This window comes from Pinus tabuliformis, chromosome 8, assembly GCF_031772625.1.
Source record: "Pinus tabuliformis cultivar Carrire ecotype Pingquan chromosome 8, CPIR1, whole genome shotgun sequence".
NCBI lineage: Eukaryota > Viridiplantae > Streptophyta > Pinopsida > Pinales > Pinaceae > Pinus > Pinus tabuliformis.
In genome coordinates this window covers 1,772,858,813-1,772,877,669 of record NC_142294.1, presented here as the reverse complement: position 1 = coordinate 1,772,877,669, position 18,857 = coordinate 1,772,858,813, and the positions used below count along the sequence as shown (strand labels likewise).

Below are 18,857 nucleotides of genomic sequence, written 5' to 3'. Positions count from 1 at the left end.
GCAAACTTTTTCTTTTTTTAAAAAAATGTATTTTGAGAAGTCACGTAAGACAGCGTATGCTGTAGTCCAGCTTGCATCGTACCTTGCAGAGAGAGATCGAGCTACATGCCACGCACAGTTTGCCAGCAATTTTTTTTTTGAACGTTCCACAGCTTCATTGCTTCATCTTGTTCGTCATAGTTCCACGGTGCAATAACATTATTTCATTTTTATATGCTGCAACGCAGCATACTCGTTGCTTGTGATTCAATGATTGCTGAAATTGTCAATCTGCATCCCCTATGTAAAAGGTTTATTCAGATTCCATGTAACAATCAAATGGAGCAGCAATTTCACTCCTTGGCAGCAGGTAAACAAACCAAACAGATTCAAGACATCACAGCAATCACATCAGACACCCTCATTGAGATATACTGAGATCCATCGCTACTTTTGAATTCATTGCCTGCATATTTTGAGTACAGCACAGTGTTTCCCGGAGAAATGTTAAGTGCCTTCCTGTTTCCTTCTTCATCATACATACCCGGTCCTACAGCAATCACCATTCCAGTGGAAGGTTTTTCCTTAGCAGTCTCTGTCAACAGTATACCTCCAGTTGTTTTTTCCTCGGCTTTTGTTACCTTGATCAGAACACGGTCATTCAATGGCTTGAGGTCCTTTATGTCATCTGTCTCAAGAAGGCCAACAATGTCATCCTCTTTAAGAAGAAGATGATCAACTCCATTGAACTCGAGCTCTGTACCTGCATACTTCGAATAAATAATTTTGGCTCCAAGCTGAACGCTGGGTTCAACCTGAGTTTGGCTAAAACTTTTTCCCTCGCCCACAGCTACGACCTCACCACCCTGGGGCTTGTCTTGGGTAGTATCAGACAATATAATTCCACCTCGACTTTTCTCTTCAACGGCCTGAATCTTTACGAGCACTCTATCACCTAGTGGCTTGATTGTAGTGAACTTTGGGGCCACAGTTGTGGCCGCTTTAACAACCAAATTTCTTCTGAATGGTTGTTGGCGAATGGCGACGCTGCAAGGAGCTCTGGAGGAAGAGGCATTGATGGAAGAACTTAAGCCTTCAAACGACAATAATCCTACACGCGAGGTGGGCGCACAACCCAGCTCCAATACCACATATTGAAAATGAAATTAACTCAGAAAAATATATAAAGCACACATAATAAACCAGACACCAAAGAATGGCGGAAAAAGGCTGAAGCCTCATGCTTCTCTCTCACATTTTCATTCATCCAAATAATTGAATATAGTGTTACAAATAAATAGATGAGAGATAGTGTTCTCAAGATAGTGCGTGCTATCTTAGACACTTTTGGTTGAGATAATTTCTCCTTTGGTTGAGATAATTTCTCATTAGACACACACCGATATAGGAGTTACCTAAACTAACTCCTATCTTAGAGGAACAACCCAAGAGTTAGGCACAAATTCCCAACTTGGAATATTTAATTAATTGATTTATTTTTTTGGATTTATTATTGTTTTATGAGAGATGCTAACAATATGCTCCCCCTGAACCTGTACCATGCCGTCATCAAAACAGTGACTGAACCATATCAGACTTCTGTACTACTGCTTTTCTTCATAACATCATATACGCGACTGTGTAGCATATAACTCGCGTATATACACGACTTGTCTTCATGAAACCTGCGTATGAGATTTAGAACACTGATGTTCCACACATCCAGCTTCCTCTGAATCTATCATCTCTGTGTACTCTACTGTGCCACATCTTTCTGGCTGTACTTCCTTTTTTTTCCATATCTTCAACTGTGATGATGTTTTCTTCTTTTGGTTTGGTGTCCACAATCTTCTCCTGCATTCTTTTGCTATATGTCCATGCTTTTAGCATGCATAACATCTTACATGTCTCATATTCCTCCTAAAACAGTCAATGGCTTTGTGACCAAACATATTGCAAGCAAAACAATATCCCTTAAAGTACCTGGAACATGATGATCTTTCTGTTTGACAGTCTTGAACCATTCTACTTCTGCATCTGGCTGCAACATGTCCAAGATTATGACATACATAACATTCAACATTATTCATTGGAGGAAATAATCGTCTATCACTTCCAAAGTTAGGAGCAAAATATTTTCTTTGAGGAATTCCTTTCCTTGGCTGTTGATGGGGTTGTCTTCTCATCTCCTTGTTGATCATTTTTTATTTCTCATTAGAGTTCCTTGCCTCACCTTGTGAGCTAGATTCACCTTTAGCAGATTCATAAAAAACAAGACCCGTTTTGATAGCAGCCGACCTTTGACTACTAAGAATATCATCCAAACTCTTAGTACTATCTTGAAATCGTAATAGTTTATCCTTTTCTTCTATTTTACCTTTCAAGATATTTACCTCAACTTGATGTTGTTCTTCCTTTTCAAGACATTTCTTCTTCAAAATTTCTTCAGAATTTCTTCCTTCTTCCACTTGTTGCCTTATTTTGAGAATATCCTTTTCTTTTTCTTCATTCAGCTCCTGCAACATTTGATGAACTCTGAAGGAATATTCCAGCTGAGCTTTTAAGCTGATAACTTCTTATTTGAGGGCACTTTCCCTTTTGCTAAGTGGATCTTGTTGATCTATGATTTTATCTGATACTTCATTTGCTTGTTCAGCTTCACTCTGGGGTGATTCAGAATTTGGATCCTTGTTTCCACTTACTGGCAGGCTATCATTGTTCCTTTGAGTTGTCTTCTTCTTTTGACGCGCTTTCTTTCCCATTATTCTGTGGATCTCCTTCAAGCGATCAAGCTTCTACCAAAGGACATGCTCTGAAACCAATTGTTGGAAATAATACTAAAAGGGGGGGGGGGGGGGGTGAATCAGTATTAGCAAATCAATAATCCTTTCATTTTCATACTCATATTCATATACGCTACTTCAGTTAAGGATACCCGCATATATACGCAACTGTGATTAATGAAACTAGCGTATATCCAGTAAACTTATGATTCAGTTAGTTGATCTTCAATGAGTGCATCAGAACATTATTAACCATATCAATAGTAAACAAGTGCAGTAAAACAGAACAGATCATCACACATAAGGAGCACACATGAACACCATGATATAAGGTGGAAACCCAATGTGGGTGAAAACCACCTGCTGCAATTTGTCTGTATCTTCCTTTAATAAGAAACTTCTTTTTACAATAGTACTGGTGTAGTCTTATACCAATACACAGGCTTCTACCTGCAGAAGGATACAACCTTCTTAGCTCTTGTACTAGCCGATCCATTTACTAGTACGTAGGCGCCGGCCTACTGAAGGCTCCAACCTTCACTCGTTTTCCAACTACTCCTGGAAGGGAGCTACAACCCCCTAGCTCTTGTACTGGCCAATATGTTTACCAGTACGTAGGCACCGACCTACAATCATCCAAGGACCACATTTCATACATTTTCATACTAGATCTATAAATACAAAACAATCATCACTACAATATAATCATCAACTCTGATTCACCCAATACTGAATCTCTTAAAACCCTGTCAACAAAACAATCACCAGAACAACAACCAGATCCAATTGCAACTTCAAATATCATACTTCATACTATATACGCTACTCAGATGAACCCAACCTGCATGTACACGCGATTTTACCAAAGACAACCCGCGTACAGATCTGCAAATTCTAACTTATAACTTTGCAGCTATTTCAGACATCAGAACATAACATTTACAGAATAAACATGCGTTAATAATTCAGATCTAGTCTATCCATAATCAAACCATATAATCATAAACATTCCAAGCCTTAATATCCTGATCCATCATCCATCATCATCCGCATAGGTGCATCCTTGATTCAGATCAAGCTAAGCATCACAAACCCATAACCAGCATACTAGATCTCACGCTTCATTAGATATTCATCACCTTCTCACTTCACCCCTTGGCCTAATGATCTTCTCCTTATATAGGTTTAGGATTCTCTCAATACCATGGCCCAAAACCATGTTGAACCAATACCTTGGACCCAATACCTGGGGTCAACACTTCGGACCAAATACCACGGACCAATACCATGGACCAAATACCACGGACCAAAACTTAGTTTTCCAACATGTACGCGCCTTTACTTCTGTGAACCTGCGTGTGTACGTATACGCGCCTTTTTCTCTGCTCACCTACGTATATACGCACTTTCATCAAGTCTAACCTGCATATACCTTTCTTTTGACCTAGTGCACTAGATCTGTCATCTCCTTAAGTTGCCATCACCTGTATCATACCTATGAGTGAGTTGTCATCAAGGACAACACTTGTATCATAATGCCAACATGTGGGTTATAGCTATTTCAAGCTAAGTATTCCCCCATTCCTTGGCTTACATATAGTATTCAATGTGGATTGCCTTTGGTCATATATTCCACCATTATTAGACACATCAAACATTGTTGAGCAGGTGACTGCCACAAAGGTCAACCGAAATTGCATTGAACAGGCCAAAAATCATCATATTATGGACATACAAATTAGGAACCCTCTCCATAATAGCATCCAAATATATTAGGTTTTCAAAGCCAGTCAGATCCTGCACCAAGGCAAGTGGCTAACTAAGGACCGAGTTCAGAAAAAGTTACCCCATCTCATGGAGGCATTCAATGCGATACTAATGCTTCCTAAGGGGGGAGGACTAATCCAAGTGGATATTGGTGGCCACCCACTTATTCCACTTGGACCCTCAACAATATTTCCTATTGGTTTCCTATTTTTAAGCACAATTTCCTATTTTGACAATTTTATATTTTTGGCAGTTTTCTGACGTCCTAAACTTTTGAAGTCGTTTTGAGGCCCTAAACAATGTTTTTTGGGGAAATTGGAAAACGTGAGTTAAAGATAGACATTTGTATTCAATATTTGTTTTCATTGGATAAATACTTCTAATGGACTATGGTGCACACCAAACAAATATGGTATGCCAAAGTTACAGCCCTGGGAAATTGACATTCCAACTAACCCCATTGGGGTCCATAATCTTTTCACCATTCATCTCTTAGGGTTAGTTACTTTGATGTTTTATGGTTTCTCATTGTTTCTTAATGATAAAAAGGCTTGAGAGCCTCATCATAACATATTTTAAAAGGCATGTAGTTATCACATCTCTTCTCAATGATAAGCTACTATTGTTCAAGCTAGTTTGCCTTCATTCTACATATAAGTAGTTTCCCGTATTTGGTAGTTATTAATTGAAGTTTAGTTTCACTCTATCTCTATGTTTTTGGTTTAAATTTGTATTTTTTTCATTCCTTCATAAATATGGATCAACAATTAAATACTAGGGGCAGTACGTAAAGTTAATTTTGCTAGAAAGAAATATGAACAATTAAATTGAGGTAAAAATGGTGTCAAAGGGTGAAGTCAAAAATAAAGACATGTCCAAAGGAATATATAACAATAAAAATAAAATAATGAATATGTCAAAATAGATTAAGGATAGTTATATTTCAATGGGTTGGAGAGAAGAATCGTGAATAAGCTTAAGGGGAGCTGCAAGATTAGCAATATCATGGATTTAGAAGGAGTCAAATGCTCAAGCAAAATGTAAAATGAAAAGTTTGAAATATTATATGTTTTATCATATTTCATTTGCAAAAGTGGTTGTAAAAGTTAGGTTCAATATTCATGAGCATAAGTAGTCTTCCATGTTAAGGTAGAGGAAGAATTTGGTTGTTGGAACAACCATTAGTATGCATTGGCTTAGTTGTATAGCAATAGAAATATAGCTTGACTAATTGGTATAAATTGGGAGATATTTTGGTTTTTTTATCAAACATTGGTGAAATAGTATATTTGACTTTTATATAAGCCTTAAGTGTGTCTTGGCATAGTAGTATAACTCATTAAATTGGTACCAAAATAGAAGACTTGGATTAGAAGTAAAAGAACAAGTTTAGGGAGAGGAAAGTGGTTCATATTTCACTATGAAATGTAGGTTTTAACCCGGTACAAAAATTACCTGCACACAAATTCTAAAACAAAAAATAAACAATGGTGAGAGCATAAACCATAAAACATATATACACAGAGATTTCCCCTAGATCCCAAAATTGGGACTACCAGACTGATTTTTCCTTATATTCCTTTCAATGTTACAATAAATATATATACATGCCGAAGCATCCATAAAACTCAATCCATTAACCCTAGATTAGAACATAACCATAGTTCCCTTGACCGGATCTACAAAATACCATGGATAGAAAACCATCATGTCAACAACCATGTGTGAAATCCATGCACAAAACCATAGATAGGTCCGCCCACCTAATATGGGATCCAAAAAAAATTTCCCGAGGCGTTGCCTCACACCCTATGTAGGGGGGCTACCGCCCCCTTTCTTACCTCCCAACAGTGGGGGGCAACCAATCCCCCTGCGACCCCACGACGATGCCCATCAAAATGTACACAACCTAACATGAAATGGAAAATTTGCATGTTTCCTAGGTATTTCTCTATTTTCCTTCAATTAGTATCATTTCATTTAAGTGGAAACATAAAGTATGTTCAACAACAATTCATATTAGTAGCCTCTTATATCGCTTTTTCATTGATGTCAAATGGGTAGAGTAAGAAAACATTGGAGATGCAATGTGTACCATGATATTGAAGACAAAGAGTGAGCAAAGAGGGAGAGTTACCAATCGTTGACTCTTCAAAAGGAAAGCGAGAGCATGAGTAGATAGTCACAATTTCTTCAACTTGAAAAAGGGAAGTGTTTCCAAGCTGTGGTGTTTCCATGAATAAGTAGTAATGCTTTGTGGTGTTGCCATCAATGCCAAAGTGGGATATTGTTGAGTGTGTTGGAATTTGTTGGAAGTTTGTTGTCATTGATGTTAAGTGATTTCATATTTAGGGGGAGCTTGTTGAGCTTTCATGCATGATTCATATTTTTTTATTGATGTCTTTATTTGTTATTAAACATCCTACCTTTGAATGCATTATGTTTGTAGGTAACTTGTCATGACGTGTCCCAATTAGATGATGACACATGGTGGTGATGTGTATAGTGATAACATGCCATTATGAGGTGAGGACACTTGGCAAGTGGATTTTATCTTTTTGGGTGGCAAAGTTTCCTTCTTCCGAGTTACATGTGGTAGTAACATGGCATTACAGGTGGTAGAGAAAGAAGCTCAAGGAGAAGATATGTGACAATGACATGGCATATGATATGGTGAGGTGTTGATATTTGTGCAACGAGGCTATTTGGTAGAGTTCCATAGTGTTAGGAAAATTAGTTAGTAATCAGTGCCCAATAGTTAGAGCAAGGGAAACAAAGCAGGGAGGGACATAAAAAAGGATTCCCACAATCGACTATTAGTGGGTTGGCGAAAGTTTCATCCATCAAACCACTTAGTTTGTAGACGCAATGAGTAGACAATGGTGAGCAATAGAGAAGTGAGAGAAAAATGGAGGATGATATATAAAAATGTCCAAGGAAGTTAATGGTTCATCAATCATTCTGCTAGTTGGATACTAATGTACATGTTTAGGCTTGGACGGTGAGCGTGGACCAACATAGAACTAACCCTTGGTCACAACTTTGAGTCACATTGGACTAGTAGTAAGCACCGAGAAGCCTATCGATCATTGGCCGTTAAGCTATGGTAGTGCATGGAGATAAGTTATCAGTCCAATGGGGGATAAGTTCCTATGAAGCTTAAGCCCCTAGTTCTAGGCTCACTATCATATGAGTATGGGAGTTTAACATCAAGGGATATGGTAGTTAACTGAGATGACACGGCTCTTTTCACTTAGTTAGTTCAATAAATTTGAGTTAGAGGGTTTGTAATTCATTTAAATGCATGTGCAATTGATAATTTATAGCAATCTAATTCAATTATTTCTAGTTGTACTCATTTAAACTAGTTCTAACAATTAATAGAACTAGTTGGAGGTCAGTTTTGTAGTGGGATAGTAGTTTAACTTAGAGATCATCTAGTTAACTGACAACAACCAAAAATAACTCATGCATCAAGGAATTTGAATTTCTCAGTCGTGGTGGAGATTCCAAGGAAATGTAACATCAGTTGTAAAGTAGTGTCGAGCGTACATGTGTTGCATGCAATCAATGATCAATCCTTGGGAATTGTGCAATCATTTTCAAGGAAATTCCTAAAGAATAGGGGCTAATTTCCTCACTATTTGTGCAAGGAAATAGGGGCCTTGGTGATTAAATATTTGGCTAAGTGTTGGCCAGAGCTTATTCATTAAGCAAAAGAACAAGTATTCTTTTGTAGGTTGAGCTCAAATTTGGAGCTAGCAATTATAATAGTTTCTCAAATTCATTGATTAATCTAAAAAGGCTTGAGGGGTTTTTCCCAATTGGGTTCCCCTAAAAATCACTGTGTACTTGTGGTTTTTCTTCTTTCATGTCTATGGATGTCTTTAAATTGTGATTTCCATTCCACAAAATTGTAGAGTAGAATTGTGTCTCTTGTTTTTCGGTTTGAAATCTTGAGTAGTTGCAATTTCTATCAATTTTTTTACAGGATTCACCAAACTCTTTATGTAGATATGTTGGTATAGATCCATATCCTTTTTCATCTTCAACTTCATCACTCCCCCTTACATCAAAAATATTCGCAAAGTCATCCCAATTCTTCTTTGTTGTCATTGCATCTGCTATGAGGGGAAGAATGTTGTTATCTACACATTCATTTATACATTTTAATGAGAAGGCATTTGTTTTCTTTTTGTCTTCCAACTCTTTCAAATAGATCTCAAACAACTCTTGTTGTTGCTTTGACTTTCTCAACCTTTTGGATTTTCCCATTTCTACTAAAGCTTTGCTTCACATTCGGATTGAACAATGCAGATGAGATTTAATACTTTAAAAAAAAATCCTTCATTAAGTATGTGTGAACCTTTTTCTTCTCGAAAAAAAAAAATATGTTCCTTTTTCTTTAAACGGACCACAACTTTCTATTTGAAATTTATTGAAGAGAATTTTTTTAATAAATAAATTCTCTTTCAAATAATGTGTAAGGGAGCAAAATGACTTGAGCCATTTTAAAACAATGCCATTGGAGCCCTTTTAAAAATTACAAGGAGGCTTTTTAAGAATTACTTGAGTCGTTTTAAAAGAAAATTATATCATTATCATTCGTAACTCGTTCGAAAGTTAATATAGGCATAAATACTTTGGATGCAGACTCCTCTCTTTGCATTTGCATGGAACTGTCAAAATGGGCACTTTTTTTTATTTACGGCTATAACGCACCTTGCAATAGAGATTATCCACATTAGTCTGGGAATTTTCCGAGATACACTTTCCAAGCATTATAATGCGCTTGCTAAATACTGTTGAGGTGTGTTACTGCTACTGCGGTGCATTAGACAACCTTTTTTGGAGTCACCAATTTTTGGAACTTCCACAAACTATCACGTGGTCTTCACGACACTATTACAAGCTCTGTGGTCTTCGCACTCGACTGAAGTATAGCCAGATCTTGATTTCACACTTATTTAAACGTTGCTCTCAAAGGAGTCTTACTTAACCTCACACTTCTCCTCTCTATTTCTCTCAACGAGTCTTATGATGTAAGTGGTCGACAAAAACAAAAAAATAAGCTTAAAATATCAAATAGTGTGGACTCTATATTTTATATTTTCATTAGTTAAATAAGATTATATAGAAAGCAAACAGTAATAAATAGCTGAAATGAAACTCAACTAAACTGAAAGGACAATGATAATACATAGCAGATATAAACTAGTAATTAAAATTATTTTTTCCGACATTTATCACCAAAGTAAACCACAATAAGTAACATAACTATGGTAATTCATACTTTGGTAGATCCAATTTATTTAAACAACATATATGCCAGCGTTTACAGCTAGATGAGGTTATGATCATGAAGATGGAAACCAATTCCTAAGAGTGAATGATGATGGTTTTCTATAGAGAGGATCCATTCAATCTATTGTGTCGTCTATATACATCACTATTAGTTGGATATTTGTTTACGTTGCGTTACGAAGATGGAGGGACAATAAGTATTGTGTGTAGGGGATCTGCCTGCTACTGCATTATTTGCTGAGTAGGTTGCCTCTTAATCCGCACCAACAATCCATCTTTGCCATTACCAAAACTATCATGCACGACCATCTTATCTCTCTTGGTCTTACAATCAACCTCTACTCCACTGCTCTAATTATTGTAGATGTCATCGTTATTCTCTTTTCTTTTTTCACTGGTCTCATCCTTATTCATGGAGAAGTGGATCATAGGTACAGCCTTGAACATCCATGAAAATATACCGAACCCTTGGTGTTCACATTGATATCAAGTTCTCAAAACAAATACAATTTTGGTTTATGTCAAAAACACATTAAAAAGCACATAAATATGGTGAAGGCATTGCATGGTGTGGGTCTTCCAATAATTAGCATCTTAGTAGTAGCCTTAGAATGCGTTGTATATGTAATATTCTGTTTTCTTGATATAGTCAAAATAGACTGAATCCACCCATGGTATTTACTATGGGTTTGCCCATGGTATTTTTCAATGATATTTTCTTTCATTTTTCGAGGGAAAATAATAAAATAAAGTTTCTAGAAAGTTCATCAAGCCTATAAAAGGGGATAGGAGCTAGGCATTGAGATCATTCAGGTTTATCTATCGTGTTCTGTTTTTCTTGAGAACTATCTATGCTGTTGTGTTTTTCTTTAGAACTTAGCGTGGCCAGTTCTACTTTGATCCCATAGGATCCATCGAGGGTCCATGATTGTGCTTCAGTGAATTTTCCTTCTCTTTTGATAAGCAACGGTGCATTCCATTGAAGGAACTTGAAATTTATTGTATGGGCATGTACCATTGCCTTTAGTTATTAATATAAATAAAGGTTGCATTTCCAGATCCCATTATGCTCAGTATTTGATTGCAATTATTTTTAACTAGAAAACCTAGATGTGCCACATCAGTTTCCAGGATACTATAGGGACCAACTTGAAGATTTTATTGCAAATATATTTTGTGAAAGATCGAGAGTTTAAGAAAAAACTAGTATTCAATGATCCTCCATGATCACTCTAGCTACGAACTTAGTGATTTTGGTGGTTTTCCACAGCCACTCTAATTGGCTGATTATTGTAAAATTTTATGGAGTTTATTGTTTTGCAGGAGATCCTTCATAAAACTAGGGTTTATGGTTTTGCAGGAGATCCTTGAAGAAACTCAAATCCATTGGATGTTGCGGAAGGAATTTTTATTTTATAACGTGGAAGTATTAGCCAAGGTCCATTGATTTGCTAAAACTATGAAGGGATTTTGTCTATTGATGAAGGTAGAATATACTAGCTCGGAGGAAGACTTTAGCAAATCTGAACTTCCAAAACCCGGAAGAGCTGAATTGGTGCTATCAAGCCAATTTATTATTTATGTTGCAAGCTGAGAATCAAATTTTAGCACAAAAGAATTATGTTTTCACGGTCAGGAATTGATCGATAGCTTGGGCCAAATTTTTGTCTCTACGGATCTTAGGTTGACTGGAGAAGGACTACTTTAATTGGCAAAAGAACTCTACATCGAACTACCGCCCCTAGACTCACGCAGCACAGAGCGAATTTTCATACTACATTGCAGTCGGGGATCCACTTGCCCTGAAGGAAGACGATAAATATATCTGTGGTATTGTTGATCCAATTGTAGTACAAGGCAGAACCAATCAAGGAATGATAGAGAAGCTGCGGTATTGAAAATTTACGTTATGGGGTTAATAGATCGAGAGCTTGCAGCGTGTTGGTTCGCTCCATCTATTAGGAACGTGATGGAGCCACATAGTCTTTAACCCTGTTGAGAACGCACTACTATGAGATAACAAAGGCTGAAGGGAGTATGTGATCTGAACAATCGAGGGTTGATCTACTGGATGATGGGGGAAAGAACCATATGTGGCTAGACCAGTTGCACGAAGGGCCACAGGACGTCCATGTAGCAATTGCCGGTTGGAAGTAATCCTCCCATGTCATGTGTAGTTGTTATTAAGAGTTAATGTAAATGTGTTAGAAAACCTGCATAGATGAATCTAGCTAGTAAAGGTTGAACACACAGTGTTGCAGAGCAAAAACACTAAAAGAAAATCGAAAGAACAAAAAAATGATTCATTAGAAAATAGATTACAATGCTCATGATATAGCATTACTAGGTGAAGATCCAAAGGTAATGCACCATAGTGGTGATCAATGACAAGTTCCGGAGAGAACTAGCCAGTTGCAGAGTGAAAGGAGGAGCAAATCAGGGAGTAAATCATGCAGAAGAACTAGCCAGTTGCAGAGTTAAAGAAGAAGCAAATCAAGGAGTAAATCATGCAAAAGAACTAGCTAGTTGTGGAGTTAAAGAAGGAGCAAATCAGGAAGTAAATCATGCAGAAAGAATCTTGCAGGTTGTCCCATGCTCTAACTAAGTGTTCACATGTAGGTGTGTAGTACCTCCAACACCCCCCCTCAACACTACTATGAGGAAAAATAGAAAATGGGCCTTGGCAACTAAGGCCAAAGGTCACCCAAAATACAATGCAACTTGTACTGAAATTGAGGAAAGAGGGAAAACCTTGTGGGAACCCCCCCGCCCCCCTCAAAATACAATGTAATCAAAAGAAAAGAGGAAGAAAATGCAGTTGCTAAGTAACTGTGTCCTTCACTCCAAGACGATCACGCAGAGAGCGAAACTTCTGCTCAGTGAATGTCTTGGTGAAGATGTCTGCAGTCTGTTCTGCTGAAGGAAATATCTGCAAATCAATGACCCGATCATGTACTAAGTCCCTGATGTAGTGCATATGGATCTCTATGTGCTTCGTCCACTGCTGCTATACTGGATCCCTGCAAAATTTGAGAGTACTCTGGTTGTCACACCAGATGACAATGGGCTGGTGGAACTGGACGCCCAAGTCAATGAGGAAGTGATGTAGCCACAGAGCCTGAATGGTGATGTTGACTACTCCTCTATACTCGGTCTCAGCTAAAGAGAGAGAAATAGTAACCTGCTTCTTGCTCGACCAACAGATAGGGCCAGACCCTAAACTGAGTGAATATCCAGAGGTGGACTTGTGATCAATGTTATCGCCCGCCCAATCAGAATCAGTGACGCCAAGGAGATTCAATGCAATGCCTGCTGCATAGTGAATCTCGAAGGTGATGGTGCCCTGCACATATCGGAGGATGCGCTTGGCAGCATTCCAGTGTAGCTCATGCGGCTCCTGCATGTATCTAGAAACGACCCCTACTGCATATGAGAGATCTGGTATGGAGTGGGTGAGGTACAATAAGCTCCCCACTAGCTATCAGTAGAGAGTATTGTCAACTAATGGAGTGTCACCTCCCTCCTCAAGGCCGACCCCAGACAGAAAAGGAGTCGGTGCTGGCTTGCACTTAGTCATGTGAAATCTCTCGAGGAGATCCCGTGCATACTTAGCCTGAGAAAGATTGATGCATGTGGCATCCAGGCTGATCTCAAGACCAAGAAAGAAGTGTAATGGACCCATGTCTGTCATCAAGAACCTATCATGCAAGGCCCTCTTGACTAAAGCAATGGCTGAAGCCGAGTTGCCGGTGATCAGGAGATCATCCACATACAAAACTAAGATAAGAAGAGAATCATGTGTCCTGAGCATGTAAACATTCAGATCAAACTTACATCTTTCAAAGTTTTGTGATAAGAGAAAAGAATCCATCTTCGCATACCAACCTCTCGGGGCCTACTTAAGGCCGTAGAGAGATTTCTTTAATCTGCAAACCAAATATGAATCCTGAATGAAACCATGTGGCTGCTCCATGTAGATCTCCTCAGATAGGTCTCCGTGAAGAAAGGCATTCTTCACATCCATCTGATGTACTTCCCACCCCTGGGCAGCCGCAACGGAAAGTGCAAGGCATATGGAATCCATCTTTGCTACTGGAACAAAGGTCTCATCATAATCAATGCCATGCACTTGTTGGAGGCCTTTGGCTACTAGCCTAGCTTTCTGTCTAGTGATTTGCCCATCTGCAGCACTCTTGGTCTTGTAGACCCACTTACATCGCACAAGTTTCCTTCCTGAAGAAAGGGGGACCAGATCCTAGGTTTATTTCTCGAGGAGGGAGTTGTACTCCTCCTCCATGGCGGACTCCCAAGATGGATGCCCAATAGCCTCAGCATAAGACTGTGGATCAGAAGACTGGACCAAATGACAATGTCAGGATGGTGTTGGTTCAGTGGTAGTGAGGGCAAGAGGAGGCCCAATAAACTCTGAGCTAGTCCTTCGTAGATCAGAATTATCCCCCACAAGACCATTTCTAGCGGTTGGGTGGTCTTGTGCATATATCTCACATAAGCTCCTTGTTCTCTGATTTATGATAGGGGAATTTGATTCACCGCTAGAAGCTCGATCTAGGCTTGGATGTGGATCATCATATGCATGCATTGAATTTGTATCTGAAGACTCTGTTTCTGCATCTGCATGCTCTGTATCTACATCTGAGTGTACTGAGTCATCATCTCAGACATGAGGTAGATAAAAGGTGTCTGCATGCAGCAATTGAGGTGCATGCAAGAGACTTTCCTCTTATTTGACACTTCGCTCAATAATGAGCTTGTCCATAGACGAAATTAGGAGTCAGTATCCCTTCACACTATCAGGGTATCCAACAAAGATGCACTCAATGCTCTGTGGATCAAGAGCTTTCCTCTTTTTAGAGGGGATCCTTGCCCATGCTCGGGAGCCAAAAACACGGAAGTGGGTGACCTCTGGTTTAGTGCCACTCGAAGCCTCAAAGGGGGTCTAATCCTTGACATACCTATGAGGAGATCTTTTCTGGATGTAGTTAGCACAATTAAGTGCTTCAGCCCATAGCTTATGAGGCAGTGACTTAGCATGCAACATGTAGGAAGCCATCTCTTTGAGAGATCGGTTCTTTCTCTCAGCAACTCCGTTTTGCTGTGGAGTGTATGGAACTGTGTATTGCAACTGTATGTTGGACTCAAGGCAAAGGTTCTGAAGTGCTGTGTTAACATATTCCCCCCCATTGTCTGTACGGAGGGCTTTGAACTTTCTCTCTGACTGTGTCTCATCTAGTGCTTTGAAATCTTCAAAGTGCGCAAAAACTTCAGATTTGTCCCTAAGAAGATACACCCAAGTATACCGTGAGAAATCATCAATAAATGTAAGCACATACCTTGCTTTGTTGATGGAAGGATGAGGAAAAGGCCCCATGAGATCACTATGGATCAAATCTAGAGGAGAGGATGCTCTGTGAGTCTTGTCGGTGTCAAACTTTTCTCTAGGATGTTTGCCAAGGACACACCCTTCACAAACTCCTTTGGAGAAACTGATATTTGGCAAGCCTTCCACCATCTCATGCTTGCTTAGTTGCTACATATACCTATAATTTAAGTGACCAAACCTCTCGTGCCAAAGCCTACTACTATCATCAACATGTGTAAGCAATAAGGAGGATTCAGATTCAAGAAATTCAGAAAGTGTATATAGTCTTGCGCCGTTGTTTACCTTACCGGTTGCAATTTTGGAGCTGCTATGTAGGTCATATATGTTCACTGCATCTGGAGTGAATTCCACTCTCTTTCTGGTGCCGGTTTACTGAAAGCAGGTTTACCGAAAGTTTTGGAACATGAAGCACATCTTCAAAGCTTCCATGTAAATGTTCCACTCTACCTTTTCCGGTGACCTCAATAGGTGAGTCATCTCCCATGAGGATGGGAGGTCCTTTGCATGCATCCAAAGAGGAATAGACTTCCTTTGCAGCAGTCATATGATGTGATGCACCATAATCTATAATCCATGCATCAGGGGAAGAATTAATTGCAACGAAAGCATGAAAATTGTTACCTTTCCTGTGTGGCGGATCCTTAGATTTCTTCTTGGCGCCTGGAGGGATGTGGTCCCCAAGGTTGTGCTTCTGAAGGATTTCTGCCATTTGGTCAATTTGTTTCTTCATGAAAGAGGATTCTGGATGGAATCCTCTTTGACAATAGGCACATTTGTTTCCTTTCTTCCCTTTCTCATTTCTCGAGCTAAAGGAGTCATTGAAGGGCTTGGTGTACCCTTCTTTCTTTGGATGGGAATGAATTTTTCCTTTGTCTTTTTGCTGCTGATTTTTTTGATTTGAATCAGATCTATGATTTTTATTGTGGCTGCCATCATGTACAGCAAGTGCATGCACTACTGGAGGTATGATTTTCCCCATGCCAATTAGTTTATCTTGCTCAAAAGTAAGGGACTCCATGAACTCTTTGAGATAAGGCATAGTGTAGGATTTACCTATTGTGAGCCTTATTGAATGAAATGTAGACACGAAGACAGAGTATTCCGGTCCGAACTTTGACATAATAGAGAGAACTTGGCGACTCTCCTCCTTGGATTTGTCAATTCCACAACCCTTGAGTTACAGCAATAGATCATTCTATTTAGTGAAGAAGTCTTGAATTATTTCATAGTTCTATGGATCCAATAATAGTAGATCCACTCTGAGCAGATGTCCTTTCATCTCATCCTATTTCCCATATAGTTCTTCAACCTTTTTTCAAATCTCATTGGGAGTATTGCAGGCAGATAGATGAAACTGCAACTCTGGGGAGATGCACATGAATATGGATCCGTGGGCCTCATCCATGCGGTTGAGGTACTTGGATTTATCTATGGCTGAAGTGGGTTCCACTTCTACAGCCATGGTAATCCTGTACAACCATTTTTGACGAAGGTATCGAGCCATTTGGTCTTTCCATTCGTGATAGTTGTATGGTGTTAGGATCGATGCTTTGGGAAACTCCATTTTTCTGTCGATCTTTGATCTCCAAGCTATAATACCTGCAAAATAAAGTACTAGTGTGCCTTTTATCTAGCAACCTGTGGGCTTTGATACCATGTAAATGTGTTAGAAAACCTACACAGATGAATCTAGCTAGTAAAGGTTGAACACACAGCTTTGCAGAGAAAAAACACTAAAAGAAAATCGAAAGAACAAAAGAATGATTCATTAGAAAATAGGTTACAATGCTCATGATATAGCATTAATGGGTAAAGATCCCAAGGTAATGCACCATAGTGGTGATCAATGAGAGGACTCAACACCTACAAAAATTTCCAGAGAGAACTAGCGATTTGCAGAGCGAAAGGAGGAGCAAATCAGGAATCATGCAGAAGAACTAGCCAGTTGCGAAGTTAAAGAAGGAGAAAATCAGGGAGTAAATCATGCAGAAGAACTAGCGAGTTGCAGAGTTAAAGAAGGAGCAAATCAAGGAGTAAATCATGTAGAAGGAATCTTGCATGTAGTCCCATGCTCTAACTAAGTGTCCCCATGTAGGTGTGTAGTACCTCCAATAGTTACGAGGAGTGAATCTACAAGTCATTGTTTCCAATGTGTGAGTTGTAATGGTGATCTGGTTGTGTGAAAGTCAGTGATTTGTGTTTTATATATTTGTACTTGTGATGATCAACAAAAATATGAAGTGAGATTTGTGAGATTTGTGTCTCTACTCAGCGCTCTTTATTTTTCTAATATAATATCAGAGGAGGCACTAGCTTGACTCCCTTAAGGGAGGGCTGGGAAGATTTGGGAGATTTGAATTGTATTATATCCTAAATTGATTAGGATAGGAGATTGTGTTGTGTTTAGTGTTTTGTGTGAGTAATTCTTTTTTATAGATCAGTATGTTTTCTTGTAGATCCATAGATCCATACACAAAAAAAAATGTTTCCTCGGTTCAACCCTACGACCGTGCTGCTTACAAGATCAGATTCCAACACTGCAATTCTTGCCATCAAATTATGGAAGCAGTTTATGTCCCACAAATTTTTACTGCCCTTGTCATGAGCCTGAAAGTAATGGAGCTTGTTGTTACTGCGAAATTCTGAAGGAAAGATTAGAGGTACACTCATTGAAGTCTAGTCGAGCTACAGTCATTCTATTTCCAGCTAAATTGAGGTTGGATATTAGAGTTGTGTCCCTGTCAACACATGTTGGGTGTGACATCTCAAATATGGACTTAATATCTGATTGGCCAGTGTTGTTGATTATATTCAACAACTGAGCGTGAGATGGCAATGTCGTGGTGTTGTGGAATGTTAGGGTTCAAATCGTACCAGGTCATAGATCATGCTGAGAAAATAATGCTACCATTGGCCGACTGACTATACTCATACCCAAAAAGTCGTTTGATCCATGTCTTGTGACAGATCCTATAGTTGTGGAGATCTTAGTGTAGTGTGAGCCCTTGCTTATCTGCTAGTTGGGTGAATTTTTTTGTTTTTAAACCAACTACGGGAATACCAAACGTGAGAAATTTGTTGCTGGTGCTTAATCACTGCTGCTGCCAGTGAGATGGGAACGCATCGTAGTGACAGGGATTAGCCTGTTATTAAGGTTGTTGCCAATTATGAAATATAGAAGTTCGCTCGTTGTGGAGGTAAAGAATTTTGTGTTGAAATATTACTTTCAACTGCAGCGCCGGTCCTCTGCCATACCCCTTGCATTAATGAATCCACCATTGCCATACCCCTGTCAAGTCGTTAATCAAAGCTCGCGTATTGAGTTTCCTGTTTAAGGTGACAGAGGGATGTGTGGTTATAATGGATTCTGCAGTGGGTTACCAACACCCTACCCATCTTTAGCATGCGTGTATGGGAGCACAACCTCCAATTAATATGCAGAAGACACAGATGGACTAGTAGGTATGAGGCCCATCTATGGGACAGTACTTGGAAAAGGGAGTGGATACGATTCAGCAAAAAAGGTGGCAAGAACTTATGATCTTGCAGCTCTGAAATTTTGGGGTCCAACCGCCAAAACAAATTTTCTGTCAGCCAATTATGAGAAACAGATCGAAGAGATG

At 39.0% G+C, this 18,857-nt stretch overlaps 1 pseudogene; it reads right to left on the bottom strand.

The window, feature by feature from the left end:
• Positions 1-224: 224 nt before the first annotated feature.
• Positions 225-1,133, bottom strand: LOC149243257 (20 kDa chaperonin, chloroplastic pseudogene; annotated as a pseudogene).
• Positions 1,134-18,857: the final 17,724 nt, after the last annotated feature.